Below are 15683 nucleotides of genomic sequence, written 5' to 3'. Positions count from 1 at the left end.
TGGGCAAAATATAGGACAGATTGTGCAAAATATGGGACAGGTTGAGGTGGGGATTGGGGGGGCGACACACACTCTCATGACATCAAATCCTCCCCCCCTTGTGGAGGGGGAAGGGTTCCCTGCATTTGTCCTCCCACCACCCTCAACACCCTGGCTCCGTTCCTCCCCTTGACTCACATAGATGAGCAGGAGCCAGGGGTAAACGGCTGGCTCCCATGGGTGATGTGAGCCTCAGCTCCAGCCTCTCACACTTGCTGGCATCAGAAGAGATTCAAGTGTGGAGGAGGGAGGAGCAGAGGGTGGCAGAGGGGGCCAAGTAGTGGTGGACCTGCACCATGCTAGACTGGCAGGCGGCAGCTGAGGTAGAGCACTAGTGAGAGGGAAGGAAGGAGAAAGCAAGGGAGGGAGAGGAGGTTGCCCCTTTCCCTTCTCTCTATTGTCGCTCAGGCCGGGCTTGTCAGCCGCACAAACAGCAACGCAACCACCATTTTGGGCTGGCCAAGCTCGAATACGGGGGGAAAGGTTTGAAGTCCAAACAGGACAGGGGACACTTTTGTCCCAAAACAGGGTAATCCTGTTTTTCTAGGGACAAGTGGGGACCGTGGTTCCTGAGCTTAACGGCTTTCAGATCTGTAACTTGAATTGCTAGGAAGCTGAATTGACTATATGTCCCCCGGACAGATTCTTGACTCATGCCTCTGAAGATGTAGGCTCTGTACCTTTCTGAAACAAATACATGTGTTTGATCTTCTGAGTGAGGAACAAGGAGAACTTCTGTGTGAGCTACCACCAGAATTGCCAATGCTTATCAGAAAAAGCCTTACCATTCCTGTTTCTTCCTGTACACCAGACAGTAATTCCCATGCCTTCATAGGATAAAGACCTTTCTGTGATCAAGCATGGGATAAGGAAGGCTCAATCGTATGGCTCTTCATCACGGAGATAAGCAGATATCTCAGGAAATTGATCTTAATGTTACAGCTAGTAAGTTCATCCAGAGAACAACAATTAGAAAAAATATAATCAACGTGAAAAAAGTCTAAAAATGTGTGTAAGTGCAGGATTGTTTTGCAATATTGCATCATGACCAGAGGCATCTGGTTGGCCAAAGTGAGAACAGGATGCTAGACCAAATGGGCTTTTGGTTTCATACGCTGCTACGTTCTTAAGTGTACAAAGCTATTGGAATTTGGAAGGGTGTGTGTGAAGTGTGACCTGAAGTGATTTCTTTAGAGCTTTATAGAAGAAATTCAGCCATAGTATCTACAAGGGAAGACAGCCAAAGGAGGCTGCGGAGCACTGATATAATGGATAGCAATACTTTTATTGAAGGAAGGTATATGCTATTTTATAGCACTTTTACTAAGTGCTCATAACATCACATATATGTTTATGTGAATAATCACCACAGTTGTTCTGTGAGTAGCAACTTTTTATTTTTTAGAAAAGCAAGAATTTTTTAGACTTAGGTGCACTTCCACATGACCATTTAGTGTGGATAGGGTACTGCTCAATGCATGCAGTTTTTGTGAAGCTTTGTCCATGTGATGATGTCCTCATAAAAACTCTGCTTTATATTATTTCCTCATTTAGTGAATTTTTTTAAAAAGCAAATCTGATAAGTATATCCCATCCCCAAGCTTCAGAAATGCTAAATCCAGATTTAATTGGGGGTGGGAAATATGGGACGGCATTTTGATGTGGATGCTGCAATTAACGTGTGATGCCTGAGCAGCACCAAGTCCACAATAAATTGCTAAGCAAAAACGCCCTATGACAATACTGTAAATCTACCCTATTGTTTCAATTCAGTTTTCAAACAGAGCAAAACACTGACCTTCCTGCATATGCCAGGGATCAGAGCATTCTGGGTCAGGATGCAGCCTAGTGGTTTCACGGCAGAGCTTGGTGGCATTAGGGGGAACTTGCCAAGCTAGTCATGAAACCCTTACAGTGGACATTCGCTCTGGATTGTTCAGTTCTGAAAATAGTAATGGTTTAGACTACACGTATTATCAAAAGAACTGCAATACTTTCAAAGCCCTTAATGTTATTGTGCAGAGGAGGTCTAAACTAAATTATAAGATTGCTAGTTTTCTTGACATTGTCCAGTTTTGGCCTGGGGCAAACTGATCAAATGGGAGATCAAGGCTTCATGAGCTTTGCCGCACGATCTCTCTCTCTCTCCTCTTTCTCCCTCTCTTTTGCATCAGACATGCACAGTTGTTATTTCTTACAGTTCACCTGCATCCCTCCATGTTATGCTTCTGTTGCAGCAATGTTGCGTTTCCTAGCACCCAGGTGACAATATTTTGCAACGAATAATTTGCAAAGTTCTCCCCACCCTGCCCTATTATGCAGCCATAATTGTTGAGATTGTTTTGTTGAATGTGGCTGCATGCACCCTTGTCAGATAGTGCCTTGATGACAGTAGAAAAGATTTAACTCAATGTCCCACAAATGTCTGCACCATTCTGTGACATCGTCACCATCATTTGACAGCTCCCTGCTCCCTTGTAAGCACGCTGTAGCCTTCTTTTAATTGACAAATAAAAGTAGGAAACAAGTCTCCCTGATTTCTAAGACCGCCCAGAAAAAAATAGAAAACCAACTCATCTCATATGTGGTCTTACCCTTGATTTCTTTATAAAGTTCTGGAGCTCATATCTGGCAGTGTTTTTAAATTTTTACTTTAAACAAGAGAGTCACCCAGCAACACGACTTGCTCCACTCACAAAGCAAAGTTGTCTCCTTTGCGGCAAGTTCTCTGCCTCTTATCCTCCACATCCCATTACGGGTCAGAGTGAGCACTACTAGGATTACTTTAAATAAATAGTAAACATGTTTATGTTGTCTGTAAGTGAGCAAACACCTCCCAAGGCATCATACAATTAAAATACAACGCAGCACAACAATAACACCATTAAAAATAAACTATAAATGTTCTGCTTAAAAAATACTGAAATGCAACTGTATCAAAAGGCATCAGAAGAGCACATCTCAAGGATACAACAAATAAAATCACATGTCTTCAGAGGTTTCCTAAACACCTGAAGCAATGAGACTTTGTTGAGCAGGGCAGGGTTGTCCAAAAGGAAGACCAGTTGTGGCCAGGCATCCTTTGCAGGATTATGTGCAGAAGACACCCTGTGAACCCTAGATAGAAGAAATGCTATTCAGCAGGAGTTGTGATGGGGATAGAAGCTGAGCTATGTCTGGGAGATGTATTTCAAGAGAATGTGGTTCAGGTTGTGTGTGTGTGTGTGTGTGTGTGTGTGCATTTTGCACTGAAACAATAGGCACTGACCTATGCAAACACATGGCAAATTATAGCCTCCCCATAAACAAATTAGCATGCTTTAAAAGGTGAAAAGCTCTATAAAATTGTCTCCCCTATTGTTTATGGTGTGCGTGTGGATGCACTGCATTACGGAGGCATGCAAATTCCCCGATCCTTCCCCCACTTCCTGAAATGGACTCGGTGCTCTGTCCATTTTGCCATTGTTCCTGCCAGCCTGGTCCCAGCAGGGGTTCCCTAATTAGCAATCTCTTCATTTCCAATCAAAGCACAAAGCAGCCCCAAAAGCCTCTCTTTATGAGGGAGCTGAGCAGTGGCTGGGGACGCAGAGTGGGATAATTGCCTTCGCCACTGGCAGCAGTAAGCAGCCTGGCTAATTCATTATTGTAATAACTTTGCTTGTCCTTGGGGAGCGGGGCAGGCGGGGGGAGGGGTGGGCAGAGTGGGAGAAGTGAGCCAACCGGTGCTAGCTAAGGACATGGGGGAAAGTGGGAGCCCAGCCAGGGTTCAGGTGAGATGGGAATAATTAGCTAGGAATGGGAGACCATTCCAGGTGAGCTTTTGTTAACTTCCATTGTGAAACCCAATAGCAGCGGAGGCGACTGAGATCCAGAGGTTTAATATGAACAGGTTCCCACTCCGGCCTGTCAGGGTGTGTAATAATAGCCGTTGCCCCAGCATGAGCAGGATAATGAAGTTGAAGCTATGGCGAGAGAGCATTAAAATACATTGGGGCTGTGCTCAGATGCTCAGGCACTTTGCCAGAATTTTTAAAAATGCTGATTTGCTTCTATCGCTGGGCATCTCTGCTTCTGGCAGAGAGAAAGCCATAACTCAGTGGTAGAGCCATCAGTGTGGACAACGCATGGAGCTGACTTTTGATAAGGCAGCTTCCTAGGAGTGGGAAGAAGTGTTATTCCGTTGCAGGAAACTGTATCCCGGGCTTCCTAATGTTGATTATTTTGGCACCTGAGATAGAAAATACCACAAGTGCCTCACCCTGGGAGTTAAAACGCAACAGCAATAAACGAAAGAACTCTCGTGAAATCCAAAACCAGCTGCCTAAAATGGCTTCCCCGCTCTGCCTTGTGGTCGGATGGGCCCTGAGGGTCTCTGCTTCTTCTTTCTGCGACATGTTTCTCCAAGTACAACTATAGTCACTTGGCGTATCAGAGCTTAGATGAGGAGAAAAGCACTTAGGTAAATAAGCTGCAGGGGAATTTTTTATTTGCACTACTCACCCTCAAGGAGTAACTCCAGGAAAACTAGTTGGAGATGACAAATGAGTGGTAAGGACAATTATTAGGTGAGCGGGTATTTAATTCATGCTGTATGGAAGCTTCACATCCTGTTCTCTGAAGGCTGCAAGAGCAAAATGAGCTAGAAGGAAATATTTTGAGGAAGTAGTGTCTTTAGTGTCCTTCCTGTCACTCGTGTGCTCCTTTTGTTTTGATGATTAGAATCAAATCCCATCTCCCGAATTCTACATGATTGGGATAGTGTCATGTTTAAATCCATGGAACTGCCACCATCATGTCTACTTTGGTGTTGAATTGCACGGCGATGCTGTAGTTAGCTATAGTTTACCACTGGCCAGGTCTCCAGCTAATTTAATATTTCCTAAGGCTGGAATCAATGTGTGGAAAAGATCTGGTGAGGATGTCCGGCTCCTGAGATGGTGAAGCCAACTAAGAGCAGGATCAGGTGATTTGGAGGGTGCATGGCTGCTACCACTCCATACCTTTGGAAGACTAGACCGGAAGAGACTGAGAACTATTCCTTTCAGTGCAGGGTAAAACGTCTCCTTTGGCAAACGCAAATTTAAGTGCAAATATTATCTCTTCCTCCCCTGGGACTTACATGCCTCATGCTCAACATGGTTGATTGACTCAACCCGTCTGACCTTGAGCGCCCCCTTTTCGGTAGACCTTTCTCAATTGAGTTGTAGGATGGACATACTGTTTATTTTATTTCTTTAACAAAATTTATATGCCACTTTATTGTAGAGAAACTTCTAAGCAGTTTGCAAGAAATGTGAACATGATCAATAAAAACAGTTGAAAACAAGCAATGAAACACATTTGAAAAACAACAAAAAAAGAGATTAAAGCACAACAACACCTATGTGTCTGGACAGACTTGCCAAAAAGAATACAGTGAAGGTGCTTGCTTAATTTGGGCTGTCATACACCCAGGATTTCCTGGACATTACCGGGAATCTTTGATTTTTTGGTGTTTTTGTAAAAAATACAACACAAAAACCCCACAACTCAACCATTTTGAGGGTTTCATTTTTAAAAAGCTGAACAATTTTGGGGTCTTCCTAAAATAAGTTCAACAACTTTCGAATGTCCTGGTTTTTACTTTTTGAAATATGGCAACATTAGCTTAATGTCAGTAGGCAGAGAGTTTCAAAGTGTAGGTGCTGCCACACTAAAACAATGGTTTCATACACGTGTGGAATGAGTATTGTGTATCTAGTGTTCAAGAACTGACCTGGAGAGCTTGAGGCCTGCTGGGTATTTCAAAGTCTCTTCTGAGGAATAAACTAGGTATGTGAAGTGCATGATGGGAAACATTAGGATAGAGATTGGTGCTGCTGCTGCCTGGCAGTCATCATGACTAGAGATGCAGGATAAATTCAATTACTTTCACATTTAAAGGTGAATCTACAAAATTCACAGATTCCAAAACAATACACAAACTGAATCATGGCCAATCCTTTTGAAATTCACAAATCTCCAGATTTTGCATTGCAGTTCTCCAGTCTACTAATGTACAAAGATGCATTTATTTGTAGAAATATATACCACATTATATGCATATAGTAGGCTAAACTGTGAGCTTAAATGCATATATATTCGTGAAAATGACATGCAAAATTTAGGGAAATTGCTCAGGGAAAATGGCATACATTTTTTTAATTAGGAGAAATTACAGTGGTACCTCGTGTTATGTACTTAATCTGTTCTGGAGGTCCATTCGTAACCAGAAACCACTCGTAACATGAGGCACATTTTCTCTAATGGCGCCTCCTGCTGCTGCTGCGCAGCCAGAGTGCGACTTCCACTTGCATCCCGGGGCAAAGTTCGCAACAAGGGGCATCTACTTCCGGTTAGCAGAGCACATAACCCAAAACATTCGTAAGGGAGATGGTACGTAACACAAGGTACCACTGTAACTAAAATGAGGACAAATTTTCATGAAGATGTGCGGAAACATAGATAACTGAATTTAAGATTGAAAAAATGAGAAAGTGAAAGAACAGAAATTGACAGACCCATCCATCCCTAGTCATGGCTAGAACTCCTGAAAAGAAGAAGAAGAAAAAGAAGAAGAGGAGGAGGAGTTTGGACTTGATACCCTGCCTTTCACTCCCCTTAAGGAGTGGGGCTGAGAGACTTCAAAGAAGTGTGACTGGCCCAAGGTCACCCAGCAGCTGCATGTGGAGGAGCAGGGAAGCGAACCCGGTTCCCCAGATTACGAGCCCACCGCTCTTAACCACTACACCATGCTGGCTCTCATGGGCAGACAGCTAGGACCTCAAGCTGCTTTCCCCTCCTTTCATTTTAGAGCATAAACTGTTGCGCTAGTAGCAATTGCTTGTGAAAAGGTAAGAAATCGTAGCAATGGACAGGAGAGGGAATATTAATGATTCAATTTCCAGCTGGGTTCCACTCCAAGGCCTCGCAGGAAGACGAGCATTTTTAATCATAACAAACCAGAATGAGGAGTCATTTACGATGAAGCAGCTTTGTGTGTAGGGCTGTGGAGTGTGACGCATCTCGTACCTCTGCAGCTGCAGGGAAACTGTGTTCTAAGGTGAAATGGCATAGAATCTAGAATCCGCCATGTTTCTGGAAGGTACCATGTTCTAGCCAATGGTTGGAGTGTGCAGTAGCTGCTGGACATGCCAAGCTTCTTTGTACTGAGCCAGATGATTGGTCCATCTAGCTCAGTATTGTCCACACTTATTGGCCGTGGCTCTCCAGGGCTTCAGGCCTGGTTCTCTCTCAGCCCTACCTGGAAATGGCCCTGTTTGAAACCCTGGAGAACCATTGCTGGTCATTGTAAACTAGGGATGGGTCTGATTCCTGGATTTCCCTCATTCCGCCATGGAGCACTTTGAGAGGTGGGCAAAGTCACTTACCTGTTAATCACCAGGTGACAGCCAAGACTAATCATGCTCAGAGTAGATCCATTGAAATAAATGAGCATGACTTACTTAGTTTCAGTAATATCAATGGGTCTTCTCTAAGTAGAACTTAGAGAGAACCATTGATGCCACCTTGATGTCAGGTGACTTGACTTCAAAGGAAAGAATGGGGAAAACATCCCTTTGCACCTCTGGCTTGAATTCAAGTTGGAGCTGCGAAGGAAGAATCAGGAGCACATTCTTCCTCTGAAAAAGCAAGTGCTTTTTGAATTCTGCACTTTTTTCTGTCCGTGTACAGGAAATTAGGCCTGTGGGTGAAGATTCCTCACTAGTGGTGTTGGAAGCATACCAAGCTCGAGGGACCAATGGTTTGACTCAATATACAAGGCAGTTCACTATATTCATAAGAATAATTTATTCAGGGCACGGAAAGAACTTTAGACCATGGGTAGACAAACTAAGGCCCGGGGCCCAATCGCCTTCTCAATCTGGCCCGTGGATGGACCGGGAATCAGTGTTTTTACATGAGTAGTATGTGTCCTTTTATTTAAAAGGCATCTCTGGGTTATTTGTGGGGCATAGGAATTCGATCATTTCCCCCCAAATCTAGTCAGGCCCCCCCATGGTCTGAGGGACAGTGGACCGGCCCCCTGCTGAAAAAGTTTGCTGACTCCTGCTTTAGACTTTCAAAAATGACAGTCTTGCAATATTTACTGCAGTGACGCAGCCTGGTAGTAAATGTTCGTCCAGTAGTGTTAGAATCTTCACTTCTCTCTTCCATCCTGTGAGTTCTCCATAGTCGCCATGGATTTTTATCAAACCCTTGTTCCTTTTTCAGTAGTTTCTTCATGAGCACAGACAGCTGAAGCTGGGCCAGGTAAAGAGACAAAAACACTGCTCCTTTTGCGCCAGTGGTCTGTGGCTCTAAGGCCAGCTAAGAACTTGACAGTAGATTTATTCAGTAGGACACTTTCTTTGAACCAGTTGGGCTCAAAGGTCTCCCCTCTACAGAATGCTCTGATCAGGGAGCCTTGCCTGCTATCTTTTTGGTGGCCGGGAAATACCTTTTTATACCTCCAGGCTTTTAATTTCTAAACAAAATCCTGCAGTTTTTATTCTGCAGTTGTTTTCTTATTATTGTTTCAGATTTTTAGTGTATGTTCCACTGCAGACGGCCCTGGAAACGTTTTGCATCGAAAGACTGTAAATGTGTAAAAGCTAAGTGACTAGAACTAGGTTAATAGGCGACTAAGAAATCTAAATAATAATTAAATAGAATGAAATGAGATAGTCTTGTTAGAGGAAAACAAATGCCAGAGACTGTGGTAGGATAAAAGCTTTTATGCTTCCCCTCCTTTCCATGACCTTGATATTTGGAGTTTTAGCCATACCTTTTAAAATGTCAGTTATAGTCCAGGAATACAATTGCTCGTTGGTTTTCTAATGAGTATAAAAATTATGTGAATGCTGTATTTCCTTTAAGAGGAGAACAGAACTCATGCCCCACCCCAAGCCTCTTCAACTAGTCGGCTCCCTGATCAGTTGGGAAATGTCAAGAAATAGCACTAAATTTCAGGAATGTGGCACAGTGTCCCAGCAGTTTGGATGTTGTGGTGGATTATGTAGCAGCTGGTGCAGAGCCAGGGGTTTGTGTCACCTCGTGGCAGCTCCACTGTGCTGTGTGCAGACTAAAGAGTCTAATAAGGAGTGTGGAAGGCAGACGAATGGCTACACTTTTACCGACACAACTTTCAGCAGGTGAGGGCTGATTTGAGGCTCTGAATGGGATTTTTAGTATGCAGCTGATGGAGTGAATCAAGGGGAGTCAGAAGTAATGTATATGCCATGGTCAAATAGTCTGTCTTTGAATATTTAACATTTAAAATCAAATTGCCACATGTTTTGCCCTTGCATATATGTGTGTATAGTTCAATGTACAGGTTGTGAGAGCTGTTGTTTATGTAGCCAAAGCTGCATTGTCTCAACGCGAGGGAGGTCTCAGCAAGCTTGGGGGGTGGGAAATCCCAGCATTTGCTGATGTTCAAAGAATATTTAGGGGGGGGGACCCTAAGGGGCGGAAATCCCCCAAACAGGCCAGTGAGGACTGAGCATGCTCAGTGGCCAAGGAATGCTTGCTGACTCTCTCTCTCTCTCTCTCTCTCTCTCTCTCTCTCTCTCTCTCTCTGTGTGTGTGTGTGTAAAACTGGGAAGGGAATGGATGGAATAGAATGGAATGGCTAGAAGCCTGAGCAGAAGTACTTCACACTGCAACATTTTGTGGCAGATTACACTTGAGGCGTTAAACTATCTTAGAGGCTAATAGCATGGAGCCAAAAAGCCTTTGGTTCAAATTCCACCTCAACTATAAGCCTGTTGGATAACTTTGTGCAATCTAGTATCTGCCAGCCTCAGTCTTGCCCCAAATCTTCAATTTTTGGGAGTGATAATTATACTGACTTACCTTACGGGTTCTTGCAAAGGTTAACGAGGTGATGGATACGAAGCACTTTGAACATTACAAAAGTGTTGCCTTGCATAAATACTTTGTGTTGCTGTTGTCATAAATAAATGTCCTAGAGGAAAAGAGTGGAGTTTTGTGTCAAAATGGTTTTTTGCTGATGTTTTTTGCTGGGTTTTTTTTTATATATATAAAAAAACCTGCTGCCACTTTTAAATGGGAGTCAGTACACGTTGCGTAACAGATTGGTGTTCAATGTGTGAGTACAAAATACCTCTTGTTTCTCTTACAACTGTCTGGAATACAATAAGTTGCTGCTATCATGTGTGAGTTTCTGCTGGTGCTGTTATTCGCCTTGCTATGTAGGAGAGAACGCTGCTCCTCTGATTCTGTGCTCCTGCAGAATCTGCCTCTGATTTAAGGGCAGGTTTTATTCCCTAGCTGCCTCAGGGCTCCTCTTTTCTGATTGCATTAAAGTCTCTGTAATTCTCTCCTCATTAATGATTGGCATATTTTTACGTTTCACTAAAGGAGCTCGGAGGCGACTCCCCCTGGGAAACGGGGGGAGGGGGAGTTGCTTCCCAAATGAAACAATTTCATCTTGCTCCAGAAATGCATTAAAAAGGGTTTGTCAGGATCTTATCACTAGTTATAGGAAGCTAATCAAATTACTTCTATTTATTAGCTCCAGCAGCCTTGTGTCATTCCATCAAATTGCAGGTACTGGGACAAGACGGATGGCTGTGCTCTGTCAACATCCCAGTTTTGTCCCTTCGGTGCCTCCTGCTGGGGAAATGAGGATTGGTGGTTTTAAAGCAGCGAGCTGACCCCCATCCCTCCCCTCCTACCCCCTCCCCACCCCCAGGTTCCTTTCTCATTGGCCATGGCTTGTTCCACTTCACCTCTGTAGGAACTTTGCACTTGACTGCTAAATTCATATTATAGCACTGCTATAATAGCAGACATTTACTGATTATAATTGCCATGTAGGAAACAGAATGTTCTTTTCCTTGCACTGTTAAACTCCTGTGAGCAAGCTGCACATTCATAGAAAATCTAGGTTCCTGCACGTAGTTACATTCAGAAGTCTCCTTGAAATTCAGTTACATATGTGTAACATTAGTGGGATCTGACTGGGATCTTAAACCATGGTTTGAATGTGTATTGGCTACTAAACTGACCCATAGTTCCCTGTTTTGGGGTATAACAGAAAACTGTAGTTTAAGCTAACCAGGGTTGAAGTGAGGAAGAAAGGAAGCTAGAATCTTAAACCATGTTCAAACCATGGTTTAAGAACCCAGTTAGTAAACTAACATTAAACCACACGATGTGGTGAGCTCCCGTTGCTCGGTCCCTGCTCCTGCCAACCTAGCAGTTTGAAAGCACGTCAATGTGCAAGTAGATAAATAGGTACCACTCCGGCAGGAAGGTAAACGGCATTTCCGTGCTCTGCTCTGGTTCACCAGAAGCGGCTTAGTCATGCTGGCCACATGACCCGGAAGCTGTACGCTGGCTCCCTCAGCCAGTAAAGCGAGATGAGCGCTGCAACCCCAGAGTCGTCCGCGACTGGGCCTAATGATCAGGGGTCCCTTTACCTTTTTATGTGTTGCAGATGTAATGGGTCACTGTTGTTTTAAGCTGACAGAGATTGGCATGGTGAAGGTGACCCATGGAAGAAGAAAGGGAGGGGATAGCCAAGCAAGGCACATGCATGCCCAGTACTCCTTCCTAGCTTGCTAAAGTTTGTTTAATTTGGGCAGATATAGAGGAATCTGGCCAAGCAGCTGAGTGCATATTCCACTTGATTGCAAGCTTGCGAGTCTTCACCGTTTCTACCTCTGGTAGGCTGTTTCTGATCTGGATTCAAAGGGCCAAATATTGAGTACGTTACTTGCAGTGGGTCTCAGGCCATTTCCCTTATAGGCTCTTGGAACTGAGGAAAGTTTCAGAACCACCCCAGTTACTTTTGATCTTGCAAATTGAGGTTCAAACCCTGCAGTTCCGTATAGGCTAAGTTTGTGGCCTTTCTTCAGATGCCGCCATGATCCAAGCTGCAGAGAGTGGCAACAGGGGGAAGGGCCTACTCAGTGGGAACACCACAACTGTGGAATGCTCTCCCTTTGTCATGTTGGCACCAGCAAAAGGGCTTTTTATCCCCCCCCCCCCAGCTCTTTCATCCTCTGTACGTTGCATTAATGCTCCTCTGCTGACTGCTTTTCATAATCATACTTTTATATTGTTGTTGTTGTTTAGTCGTTTAGTCATGTCTGACTCTTCATAAGCCCATGGACCACAGCACACCAGGCACTCCTGTCTTCGCTTTTATATTATGCTTTGTTAATTTGTTTTTGTGTTGTTTTGAAGAATATTCATTTTCTTTTAAGAATATTCATATTCTTAACTTTTTTGTAAGCTGCCCTAGGAACTTATTGGGGGGTGGGAACCCGACCCTGTAAAAACTCTTGTCACATTGTGATGTCTACATAATTTGGCAGGTACTCTATGACTATTTGAGCTACAGATAAGAATGTAAGAAGATCCTGCTGGATCAGGCCCATGGCCCATCTCACACAGCATCCTGGGCGCACACAGTGGCCAACTGGATGCCTATGGGAAGCCCCCAAGCAGGACATGAGCATGACAGCACTCTTTCCACCTGTGATTCCCAGCTAGTAGGCACTGATAGCCTTGTCCTCCATTAACTTGTCCAATCCTCTTTCGAAGCCATTCAAGATGGTGGCCGTCCCTGCCTCCTCTGGGAGCCAATTCCATAGTTTTATTATGTACATAGCTGTCAACGTTTCCCTTTTTTAAAGGGAAATTCCCTTATTCCGAATAGGATTCCTCGCAAGAAAAGGAAGAGTTGACAGCTATCACTATGCACTATGTGAAGAAATGCTTTCTTTAGTCTGTCCTGAATCCACCAACATACAAGAGGGCTAAAGATACATGGAGTGCATTACATACCCGTCAATTGTCCCAGGAAAAAATGGGACATCCTGTTTTTACTCATGAGGGGAAAGTGGCCAAAATGGCTGCCGTGATCTTGCACGATTTCAGGCTGCATGTGCATTTTGGAGTGCTGTGCCCACAAAAAGCACTTTTTTTGGGGGGGTGGTTTTGTGCAGGTCACATGACTCACACGGGAAAGGGAACCTGGAAGACGGCATCCTGGATTTGGGCCACGCCGTGTTGGAAGGTATGACATTAACACCATGGTAACAGTGGCATGAGTTGGCCTGATGAGATATTGATAATACTGAGGAATAGTTGGTGCAAGAACTTGGAATGAGCTCCCTGAGTTTGCTTTAGGAGATGTCCCTGAGCCCTGGTCGCCAGAAGCAGGAACAATTGGGCCTGATAGCTGGGACTTTTCGCCTGTTAGTCCCTGTGCTGTGGTAACCTTCTTGTCCCACGCTGTTGAAAAGGCAGCCCAGAATGGCCCGTCAAATTCCACAAAAGGCCATATCGATTGGTCTGTCAGAGTGTTTCCTGGGGTCCTTTATATCTCTCTGCCTCGTCGTTGGTAATGAAGAGGCTGAGTGCGGGGAGAGTCGGCAGATGCCGGGCTGCTGGGATTTCTTCATCTTCTCATCAGGATTTTAATTAGACACGTCCGAGAGGGCACACTATGTGAAGGCGGGCAGGAGCTTTATCAAACAGGCCCCATCTTTAATTACTGTTTACTGACAGATAACAAGTAGTGGGGTTGCGGGGGGGGGGAGTGGGTGGGAGGTCTTAGAGAAAGGACAACACCACCCAGAATATCCTTGCACTGCAAAAGCTCAGACGTCTCCCATAGCTCCATGGGAAATTCATGGGTACTTTGCCATTTTGGCATCCCTACAGCCTAGAAGGAAGGCGGGACCAATCACCTTTATATTAATGGGTCATTTAAAGGCAGGAATTCAGGGTTGGGTGGGGGGTGGTGTTGGAAGTGGTCTGGAAGATTCAGTTTGGGATACAAACAGAGGCAAATGGGACTAGAGCTTTTTCTCCTTAGTGCAGGAAACCTTTAAAAATAGAAGTGTATCTGAAGTGTATCTGAAGAAGTGTGCATGCACATGAAAGCTCATACCAAGAACTAACTTAGTTGGTCTTTAAGGTGCTACTGGAAGGAATTTTTTTTTGTTTTAAAAATAGAGATATTAAAACAGAAAGTCTGCTACACTGGTATGCTTTTTGGATTGTACTATCTACATAGGTGCCTCCCCCCATCCTGTGGGAAATGTTGGCCCCAAAGGTTATCTGGACTGGCCAGTAGATGTGCATATATTACAATCTTTGCTGGAGCTGTTTGGTCAGCACCACGTTGGATGGCTTTTGGCTTTTCCAGCACAAAAATCAGGAGGGGCGCTATATATTTTGGTTAGAAAGCCAGCAATTTCACACTTACCGTACATGGATGCCTGACTCGGGTTGGTGGCCTCAGGACCTGGTGATTTGTCCATTTTTAATTTAATTTTTAATCTCTTTCGAGAACTTCATCTCTTGTCCCCCCTATTTGTCTCAGTTCCTCAGACTCCCTTCCCGAGAAAGTTTAGTTTAGACCCAAGGATCTGTCCTGCATCTTAATTTAGCTTCTCTGCAATTTCCTTATTCTCCAATCACTTCCCTAGCCGGTTTCTGGATTCTAATGACTTTAAAGCTTTTCCACTTTTGCTCTCAATGCTTTTAGCAATATATTCATTGATTCCCCCCCCCCCATTCATTCCTTATTGTCTGCCTGCATTTCCCCTGCAAAGTTTATATTCTTTTATATCCTCAATTTTGTCCTCCTCTTTTCAGCCCCAAGGAGCCAACTCCTAGGGGCCAAGGGGTCTTTGGCCCCTCAATAAAACATTTGAGGGGGCCGGGTTCCCCAAAGATGGGCATTGCCTTTCCAATTGTATGTGTGTGCTGGCACCTTGTGATTAATTAAGCAGGGCAGGGCTTACCGTTCCTCCCCCAATATTTTATTCAAGCTGGCACCCCCACTTGGACTTAACTTCCATTTTCTGAAGGAAGCCTCTGCTTCTTGGCCACGGTGTCCCCTTTCCTTATGTGCAGTATACATTCTAGCTGAGCTTCCATCGTCGTGGTTTTGAACAACTTCCAAGCATTCTGAAGAGATCCGACCCCCTTGGCTTTCCTTTGCAACTTCATTTTTACCAGTTCCTTCATTGCTGAGACACTTCCTCTTTGGAAGTCAAATGTGGCTGCTTTAGCCAAATAAGTTGAATTTGATAGCACTGCGGCCGCTGTACCCAGTAGGTTCGGCAGCACTTACATCTCACACCACTTAAGATCATATTGAGGGTTGCCTGCCCGTCATTCAGTTCAATGAGCAAATATGCTAGAGCCTAGCCATTTATGTTATTTAAAAAAATATACCTTTTTGTTGTGGCCAGAACACTCCTTTACTCAGTGGTGAGTATAGGCTCAGTTCATCATACATTCCCTCTCTCTGTTGCTCCAGTAAATAACATACTGCACGGGTAGGCCCAGAGCAAAATATGAGGAGGAGCTGTGAGCAGGAAATTGTTCTGAAATGCAGCCTCAGCACATTTATTGGTTGCTAGTTCTACAGATCTCTCCTGCAGCTGGCTCTAGCCTAGAACTAGGATTTCACCATGCAGCCAGGTGCTTCCCTCTGGTTCTCTTCAGCTCCAGCTCATCTGCAGAATGCTGGATGTTCCCAGGAGTAGCAGGACTTGATAATTGGTTGTCTTTCTATTTTGCCACACAGTAGCGAGCAGATTATAGAGCCCACCTGCTATAGATTTCCTGTC

This window comes from Podarcis gaigeae (assembly GCF_964106915.1).
Source record: "Podarcis gaigeae genome assembly, chromosome: 1".
NCBI lineage: Eukaryota > Metazoa > Chordata > Lepidosauria > Squamata > Lacertidae > Podarcis > Podarcis gaigeae.
This window is presented reverse-complemented; position numbering follows the sequence as displayed.